We start from the raw sequence: 10,185 nt of genomic DNA, 5'->3' as shown, positions 1-10,185 counted from the left end.
AGAAGGGCACCACCACGTCAAAGGTCAGTTCAAACACAGCCACTGAGCACGTGCTGCTGATGGGCGAGTTGGTTATACATGTTTACGACGAAGGCACCAAATAAAACGACGGATTTACTTGTTTATTCTGTTCTCTTGTCGTGTGGTTCAGCATATGTTGGTTAAACGGGCAGGTGTCTGAATGACAGATTGTATGAGCGTCGATATAAGATGGAAAACCAGCTCTCACGTCACATTAGTGCTCATTGTAAGGCTCATAAGTGCGTTCCAAATTTTGATAGAACCTGTGTTTTGAACAGAGCAGATGATCAACTGACAAGGGAGCTATTGGAAGCGCTCGAGATCAAGAAGCGCGGTGATGCTTGTATCAGTGAACCCTCAGTTTCTCTATCGACAGAGGAACTGGCGTATCTTCGGAGCGGCTATCTTGTGAGAAGCTGTTGTGTATCGTGCTTTTGTTGCGTGATGCAGGTGACGGCACTGTTATTTTTTTCTTGATGTTTCGACTCTTGGCCTATTCTTTATTTATTGCTTAGCCTATTTATTCCTGCGTCAAGAAATAAAACGCTCAGTTGTTCGTGCGCCTACGCGGCTGTCCCGTGTCGGCTTCCTTCGAGCGTCGTTTTATTTGGCGCCTTCGTCGTAAACATAGCCACGTAGACCGAACTAGCTGGCGTCGAGTTATTCGTTTATTTTACGTGATTACACGCGCAGCACCGGCATGCGCGGCTGGATCGCGTTGCAATCTCGCTGTGACGTAGTACGACGGCGTAAACTGAAAAGCTTCGCCGCGCCTGGCGACAAACCGCTGCGTCTCGCCTCTGCCACTGAAGCGCTTCTGTGAGTTGCGCGATGCGCCAATTGGGAATCCCCTCGTGGGAAGATGGAAGGGCGCCGGCTATAACTTAATTTTATGCCACAATATTGCGGTCATAGAAGAATAGGACGGAGAACCGTGCTTCGCGGTGCCGCGCTCCCATGTAGATGAATGAACAATTTGAGGCGTGTTAATTTGGTCTACATCGCCGTTTTGAAAATGTGAAAACCCGTAACTAGATCACATGTGTAGAGGGTCGGGAAAACCGGTACCGGATTATCGAGAAGAACCGCAACCAACTAATCTAGGAGTACATTTAAGCCGAAGTGAAAGCTAAACTTGGTGAACTCTGTGTGTTGAAACCATCAGTCACTCTATTAGAAAAGGAACTGCAAATGCAGATGAAGCGAAGATGAAATGTTCATTGCTCATTTTTATATGGTCAGCCTGTCATCTTTCGCTCGCCCACTGCTTATGTAATGCCCCCACAGTGGGGTCTTTATTGTAATGAACTGAAAGTGAATGCAAAAGTTAGCACGGGTGACTGATCCAAGATTTATGCAAGGTTACTTGTCAGCAAACAAAAGGTTGAATTTAAGCGTTACGTGTGTCTCCGCCTTTCTTTCTCTGCCTCGTTATTTCCCGCGCTGCCTATATGAAGCCGTAACTACATAGTCGTTACAATGTAACGTTAAACATTTGCTGTTAAGTCTAAACATTATTTGAGGTAATAAGTGCAATTAGCAAATAAATTATTTCGTTTTTTTTTTTCAAATGATGTTCACCTGGGCATATAGCTTATTATAATGACGCGATTCGGGTAAATGCTGTAGGGCTTATTTCTTTAGAAAAAGATTCAGTAAGGAAAGGAAGAACCGTATATAATAGTGACGGATTACATTGCGTTAAAACGCACTGAACATGCGTCAGCAGCAGTTATCTTTAGGTTAAACACTTACGATTTTCAATCAACCTGGTAAACCATTAGGTCTGGCAAGACATATACACTTCGTCCGGACACGCCTCCCCTTGCTTCAGTAAAAAAATAACAGCACTGCTTTTGTCTTTTCAAAGATGGTTAGACGGCCTTGAGGAATTCGTGATGCTGAGAATGGCGATAGGTGGAGTTCGTTTTGGCGGCAGCTGCTCGCTGGCAGTTAGAGGCGTGCATGGCCCGCAAGACAATCCTCGCTGGCCTAGCAGAGAATACACTGTAAACAAAGCACTTCTTACGTGGCCGCTATTCTGAAAGAAAACTTAACAACTGTTGTTTTGTTTGATTTGTTACCGCAGCCGACAGTGCCTGCTTTCAAAAGCAGAAGGGGGGCGGGGCACCTTGCCTTGCAGTTTTAAGAGTACGAGGGGAAGGGACATGGTAAATATACCTGTGTATGTAAATGCGACAAGAAGCATCAGCTGCCTCGAGCAAAGCATGTAATGTACATACCCAGGAATTTTGGGGATTGACCCTTCGCACTGATAGCACTTCGCTGCTGCTTCAGAGCAGTGTTTTGGTATGGACCAGAATGATATAACTCCGCACTGAGTGCCGTCTAAGTGTCATAGGTGCGTGTGTTATTAGAAGGAAGGACCCTCTCGACATTGCTATTTGAAACTTGTTGAAACCCAGCCAACCTTCCCAAAAACATTTTTTTTTATGTTGCCCATTGAGTTACGCTGTTGTACTGCGGTCATGTTTAACACATTGCCGAAGCGGCAATGTCCTAAATTCCTTGACATGCAAGCAATTCAGAATACTAGATGTCGTAAGGGCTGTTTGGTATTGGACGGTAGCCTTTGCTGATAATACGTTAGAAATCAGGACTGGCTAGAGTCTGTTGGCGCGAACATTTCTCGCATAACACGTACAGACTCGTATTTCTCGTACAACACGCATAAACTGTCATACAGTCCTACACAATCGTGAAGGCATTTTGCTCTAATTTATCGTACTTGTGGAACCTGTCTCAAACTTCACCAAAAGACAATAGTAAGTCTTGCTTTCTCTCTTAGCATGCAGAGGGTCGGGAACACCTGGGAGAAATTCCTTCGTCTAAATGCTTCTTTGAATTTGCCACCAGAATATGGAGAATAAAAGCATACTTCGCCCATGACCACCGATGGTGCACCAACGAACGCTCTTGCCAAAAATGTGCAAATGCGAACAGGGTGTCTTAAACACCGCGCTAGTGTGCAACATTCCGCACTACTTTGTAATTTGTGTGGGATCTGGTGCGATCCCTGAAACTCTTAACAGCGGTGGAACCTGCGCACGCATTGCGGAGGCCACAGCGTGCAATACTGCAGCGGAAGGCGGCGACGCTGTGCGCACCGCTAGGAAGCAGTTGTTCTTAAAACGATGCTGTCACTTCGAACGAGTTCAGTGCCGTAGGATTCAACGAAGTCCGATTTATTTTTTGTACTTTCTTTCTTATTTCTATAAATTGTGATTCCGCCTGGATTTTCAGTCCAGGCGGAATCAGAAGGCGCCTATTCCGATGGAATATGCGCCTTCTGCTCTGGTTCTGATCCAGCGAGTCTGAACCACCACGGTCGGCCAGGCTTCATCTTCACACCAAACTCCCCTACTCCCCCATTTCAGCCATGATTTGTCACGCACCGTGCAACGAAGCCAATGCGCTACTTTTAAGTCAAAGAAGCGTTTATTATTGGCGCTGAAAAAAAGAACTAGATCGTCCGCGCTATCTCGCACCTACGTTATGACACAGAATTTTCGTTCAGGACAGCAAATTCGAGCCATCAATTCGATATGGCTCATTTAACCAAGGGAAACAACTCCCTTTGCTTCCGTAATGAAACTCCGAGATCCGCGCACGCCTGTTGAGCCGCGCCGTCGGCGAGGCGTGTCTCGTGCAGGGAGTGAGGCCGCTTCCTGGTCAATCAATCCCTGCACGTCGCCCGTCGTCACCGAGAAGTCAGCCGGGCCCCGTGGCCACGGCACGTATGAGCGGTGACATGACGCCAGTGCACTTTCCAGCGAAGTCGTCCAGGTCGATGTCGAACACGGCCACGGGCGCCATGGCCATTTGGTCCGCGTACGTGCGGTTCATGCGCTGCTGCAGCGCGTACTCGTCGGCGAACGTCGCCACCTGGACGAATGTTACTATGCTGTACGCACAGCAGAGAGAATGGCGCAAGCGAAGTAAAGAAGAGGCGGACAGCGGCAACACAGCCCTCGCGCAGTCGTTTAACGTGTCGCAATGTCTAACCGGTCAAGCTACAATAGCACTAAACACGATATTCAGTTGTCCTCGGCAAACAAAAAAAAGGGGGGGGGGGAGGAAAATAAAAGGCCATAAATACCTTCGTAAACATTATGCGGCTGCAGATATTGTCACGTTGCATTGACGTTAGAATGTAAATGCCAAATGCGCTAGAAAAAAAAAACTATTTAGCAAACTCGTGCCCAGAAAAACAGCAATACACAAAGCACAACTAAGGGTCAAATGCGTCGGCCATACTTACGTGACTTATCGTACAATCCAGCGTAATCGCTGGTGTTGGCGTACCTTCCAGAGTGTACAGAAGTAAGTACGCAATCTGATTACGCAAGACTTTTTCGCTAATGAATCGGCTGTGCCGAGCTGTGTTAGACAGCACTACCTTCAGGACCGGCACACCTTCTCCAATCCTTTCAATCGTGGCAGCTAAGGCTACGCAGAAGCTGTGCGACATTGCACCGCCTTCAGAAACGCCTCGGGTCGCACAGGTTTTAACGTTTCATCAACCTCATCATCATCCTCCTCCTCCTCCTCATCATCATCATCAGCCTGGCTACGCCCACTGCAAGGTAAAGGCCTCTCCCATACTTCTCGAACTACACCAGTCATGTGCTAATTGTAGCCATGTTGTTCTTGCAAACTTTTTAATCTCATTCGTCCTCCTAACTTTCTGCCGCCCCCTGCTACACTTCAATTCTCTTGGAATCCAGTCCGTAGCCCTTAATGACCACTGGCTATCTTCCCTCCTCATTGCATGCCCTGCCCATACCCATTTCTTTTGCTTGATTTCAACTAAGATGTCATTAACTCGCGTTTGTTCCCTCACCCAATCCGCTGTTTTCTTATCCCTTAACGTTACACCCATCATTCTTCTATCCGTAGCTCGTTGCGTCGTCCTCAATTTAAGTAGAAACCTTTTCGTAAGCCTCCAGGTTTCCGCCCTGTAGATAAGTACTGGTAAGACACAGCTGTTATACACTTTTCTCTTGAGGAATAATGGCAACCTCCTGTTTACGATCAGATAATGCCTGCCAAACGCACCCCAGCCATTCTTATTCTTTTGATTATTTCAGTCTCATGATCCGGATCCGCGGTCACTACCTGCCTTAAGTAGACGTATACTCCCTTACCACTACCAGTGCCTCGCTACCTATCGTAAACTGCTGTTCTCTTCCGATACTGTTAAACATTATTTAGTTTTCTGCAGATTAATATTTAGACCCGCCCTTCTGCTTTGCCTCTTCAGGTCAGTGAGCATGCCTTGCAATTGGTCCCCTGAGTTACTAAGCAAGGCAATGTCATCAGCGAATCTCAAGTTACTAATGTATTCTCCATTAACTCTTATCCCCAATTCTTCCCAGTCCAGGTCTGTGAATACCTCCTGTAAACACGCTGTGAATAGCATTGCAAAGATCGTATCTCCCTGCCTGGCGCCCTTCTTTATTGGGGTTTTCTTGCTTTCATTATGGAGGACTACGGTGGCTGTGGAGCCGCTACAGATATCTTTCAGTATTTTTACATACTGTTCGTCTACACCCTGATTACGTAATGCCTCCATTACTACTGAGGTTTCGACAGAATCAAACGCTTTCTCGTAATCAATGAAAGCTATATATAAGGTTTTGTTATATTCCGCACATTTCTCACCTGATTGATAGTGTGAATATGGTCTATTGTTGAGTAGCATTTACGAAATCCTACCTGGTCTTTTGATTGACAGAAGTCTAAAGTGTTCCAGATTCTATTTGCGATTACCTTAGTAAATACTTTGTAGACAACCGATAGCAAGCTGATCGGTCTATGATTTTTTATGTGCTTGGTGTCCCCTTTCTTATGTATTAAGGTTATGTTGGCGTTCTTCCAAGATTCCGGTAAGCTCGAGGTCATGAGGCATTGCGTATACAGGGTGGCCACTTTTTCTAGAACAATCTGCCCACCATCTTTCAACAAATCTGCTGTTACCTGATCTTCCCCATCTTCCTTCTCCCTTTGCATAGTTCCCAAGGCTTTCGTTACTTCCTCCGCCTTTACTTATGGGATGTCAAATACCTCTACACTGTTCCCTTTTCCATTATAATCGTGGGTGCCACTGATACTGTATAAATCTCGATAGAACTCCTCAGCCACTTGAACTATATTATCCATATTAGTAATGATATTACCGGCTTTGTCTCTTAACGCATGCATCTGATTCTTGCCCATGCTTAATTTCTTCTTCATTGCTTTTAGGCTTCCTCCGTTCCTGAGAGCATGCTCACTTCTATCCATATTATACTTCCTTATGTCAGGTATCTTACGCTTGTTGATTAACGCGAAAATTTCTGCCAGTTCTATCCTTGCTGTAGTGTTAGAGGCTTTCATACATTGGCGTTTCTTAATCAGATCCTTCGTAGTTGCGATATCTTACCGGTATCCTGTACCGGTACGTACCGGTACCTGTACGTTTCATCGGAGGAGTACCAATGACATGTTCCTTTCAAAATAGATCATATGACATAAGCACATATACGATTGTGTAACACGCAGTCCTTAATGACGCCACAATCCACGCTTCTCTCGCGTGCGCTCATCCGGTACCTACGTAGAGCCCAAGCATCATCATTCGTTAAACACGTCATCGAACAGCCAGAGCAGAAATCATGCCGTCCCCATCACACGATCGTCGCCGCCGTCGTCAAATACGCGCTCCCGTCAGACACGCAGCTGTTCACCTTTTACAAACACGTTGGTCCACATATTCACACTTTGCGTAACACCAAAGGATGCTGGCCAGCTGGCTTCCTGCAAAATACTACGCATAACATCGATTGCCACAGTGCCCACATTGCCCACATGATTCCCACATCGATTCCCCACAACCAGCCCGCGGCTTTGCAGCAAGGGACTTGTGGTTGGTAGCGCTGTCACCCTTGTAGACATCTGTGCCGTGTATTGACATACCTTCAGTCGTCACTGGCAGCAGACTACCAGCAAAGTGAGATCGACGCAATAGTTTTCTCTCTAAGGACCGCGTTGGATGTACATACAGTGTTGAGCGACTGAAACGCGATAATCGGCTCGCATGGTGACCCGCGCTAGTGCATTGGTGTATCCGATGTAAGCCAGCGCCTTTGTGAAGCATTGTGAGTACATTTAGCTCCCCGGCAATCATTCAGTGCTCATCCGTGGCGCAAAAAGCGCCGGCCACTATGCAGGCCGATTATCGACTTTGAATCGCTCAGCGCTGTATGTACACTGTAGCGGTACATGTACGTACGTACATATGTATGTATGTATGTATGTATGTATGTATGTATGTATGTATGTATGTATGTATGTATGTATGTATGTATGTATGTATGTATGTATGTATGTGCCGCTGAGCACACGGGCGTGTGTGTGTGTGCGTGTGTGTGTGTGTGTGTGTGTGTGTGTGTGTGTGTGTGTGTGTGTGTGTGTGTGTGTGTGTGTGTGTGTGTGTGAGCGCGCACGCGCAAGCGTCGCTGTCACTTACGCGCACAGTTTGATTGTCAATCCGGCGGGCAACCATGAGGCACTGAGGATGCGAGGCTGTCCTGAGAACAGGCTTGTCTGTGCATACGGAGGCGTAGCTCGTCCGCCCGGGCTGACGCGTGGTGTTGTCCCATTGGATCATACCCAGCACAGGAGCTCCCAGCTGGGCGGCCGGGGCCTTGAAAGTCTCAGGACCCACCTGCGACGATCATCCAATTACACCGGTGCAGACTTTTTCCGAGCGCAGATTTTAAGCACCCGTTCCTACGTTGAGCTTAGGCGTGCGTCGGCGGCGTTATACCTTGTAACCGAGCGAACAAGCACAGGCGAAAGATGAATACGAACGGCGAGCGCAGCGGTAGATGAAAAAAGAGCGCGCGAGAAGGACCGTGGAAGAAGATGTTACGGGGAAAGCATAAGGCAGGAAGCGGAGGAATAGCGGAGGGGAATTAATGGCCTGCGCATGCTCTGAGTGGCCGGTGGCCATGGCATCCGCAGCAGCGTAGGCGATCTGATCTGCACTTCCGATGGGGAGAGGGGGAGGGCAGGGCTATACGCTCGTGGGCGCAGCGTCAGCTGCTGAGGTCTATCTGCGGTCCCAGCGTGTGTGACGTGTATCACTGCTCCTGCAAGGCGCGATGGCGAGGGCTACGAGTAAGGCTCGATGTGACGGTCCCTTGGGCGTTGTCGCCGCTGACAATGGTGGCACGATTTCCTCCCGACAAAGGGCCGCTCTCGTCGTCGGTGGAACGAAACCGTGAGAAGGGTAGTGCGGTGCAAGACGGGCTTTGCGGTGACGATGGCTACGATAGGTCGCCAGAGTAGCGCGCATCGGCTGTCTGGAAACAACGCGCGCTACTCACATAGTTCTCTTCCTAATGTAAAACTACATAATCATAATACAAAATATTGACACGCGAAATAAAAACATGTATAGAACTGCGCTAAAATGTTGCATTGGGGAGTATTGTAATCGCGTGCGTGCGTGTGTGTGTGTGTGTGTGTGCGTGCGTGCGTGCGTGTGTGCGTGCGTGCGTGCGTGCGTGCGTGCGTGCGCGCGCGTGTGTGTGTGTGTGTGTGTGTGTGTGTGTGTGTGTGTGTGTGTGCGTGCGTGCGGGCGCGTGCGTGCGTGTGTGTGTGTGTGTGTGTGTGTGTGTGTGTGTGTGTGTGTGTGTGTGTGTGTGTGTGTGTGTGTGTGTGTGTGTGTGTGTGTGTGTGTGTGTGTGTGCGTGCGTGCGTGCGTGCGTGCGTGTGTGCGTGCGTGTGTGTGTGTCCCTTCAATTATGCAAATATGGCAGACAGACTGAACAATTCCAATGCAACTTAAGAGTCCGGACGCATCAAAAGTTCCACGCGTATGCCAAATTTTCCTTGTTTGCCAGAAGCCTTCCATGCGTTCCCTATCATTATGCCATTCGTCCGAGCCGTTCCTAACCAAGTGCTCTACCGTACACAAATTGCTTTGTGTATGCGAACCCAGATTATCGTAGTCCACAGTGTGACACCGAATCGCGTTTATTAGGCTCACTCAAGCCTCTCGAGACGTTTTGAGGCTGTGGCGCCGTTGCTCGCAGTTTAAGCGCAGGCTAAATGGGTAGATTTTACAGCGCAGCTGTATACCTCTACCGTCAAAGGAAATTTTGTTTCTGCAAGCAAGAAACTCCGCATAAGTAGGCCGATCCAGGACACAGTGCAATGCCGGGCCGACGCGCGGCGGAGGTGAACCAGGCGTTAAGCACTTCGCTTACGGGGGCAGATCCCGAAGATAGTGCAATGCCGCGCCGATCCGCGGCGTTGGTGCAGTTCGCCATTAAGGTGCCCACATACACAGCGTTGTCGGTCATCCTTCTTCACAGAGTGGAAGGGCACGGAGTTGTTTTTTTTTTTTATTTCATACATCACTCTCCTCGCGGAAGAGTGGGTGCGACTGAAGTAATCAGGATGAACTGCGCCGGAGCCATCGTTGCCTTTTCTTCTAAGGAGAAGAAGCTGTACTTTCTCAATACATTACATTTCTTTTTAGGTAATTCAAGTGACAACGACGAGCAACGTATGAGAATTAAACTGTTAGGGGCTAACCATGTACCACGCATGTAAACCGCAATTGCACACCCCCTTAGGGGAAAGCGAAGGTGGCCTAAGCATTCGCTCCCGTATGAACTTACAAATAACAGAATTGCAGCTATTGCAGCTAACCTGCGATGTTCACAAAATTTTTGCTCGGAAGAAAACAGGAAGGAGAGACAGCTTTCTATGTCGTGCCAGTCAGGCACTTACCGAGAATTTTTTTTCGCGGGAGGAGGGGGGGGGGGGGGGCAACCCTAGGTAACTTTTCTGTGCAAATAAGAGCAGGGGTACCTTTACTAGTGTAAATGTGAATAATGCCCACCGTTCACCATATAAATGTGTAATTCCGCAAAATAGAAATAAAAGAAGGCGTATATCTCACAGGTGAGAGACATACGCCTGTGAGATAGATCTCTCCCTTGCTTGACAAACAAGGAACCACATCAAATGGACTCGCGCAGGAAAGAAGCGCGGGAAGAACACTGCCGAGAACAAGTGAACAAACAAAAGTGTAAAGTAACGACTTCTAATAGCGTTTTTATTTTATTAGCTCTGGAAGAACTGCAG

This window comes from Dermacentor variabilis, chromosome 2 (assembly GCF_050947875.1).
Source record: "Dermacentor variabilis isolate Ectoservices chromosome 2, ASM5094787v1, whole genome shotgun sequence".
NCBI classification, from domain to species: domain Eukaryota; kingdom Metazoa; phylum Arthropoda; class Arachnida; order Ixodida; family Ixodidae; genus Dermacentor; species Dermacentor variabilis.
This window is presented reverse-complemented; position numbering follows the sequence as displayed.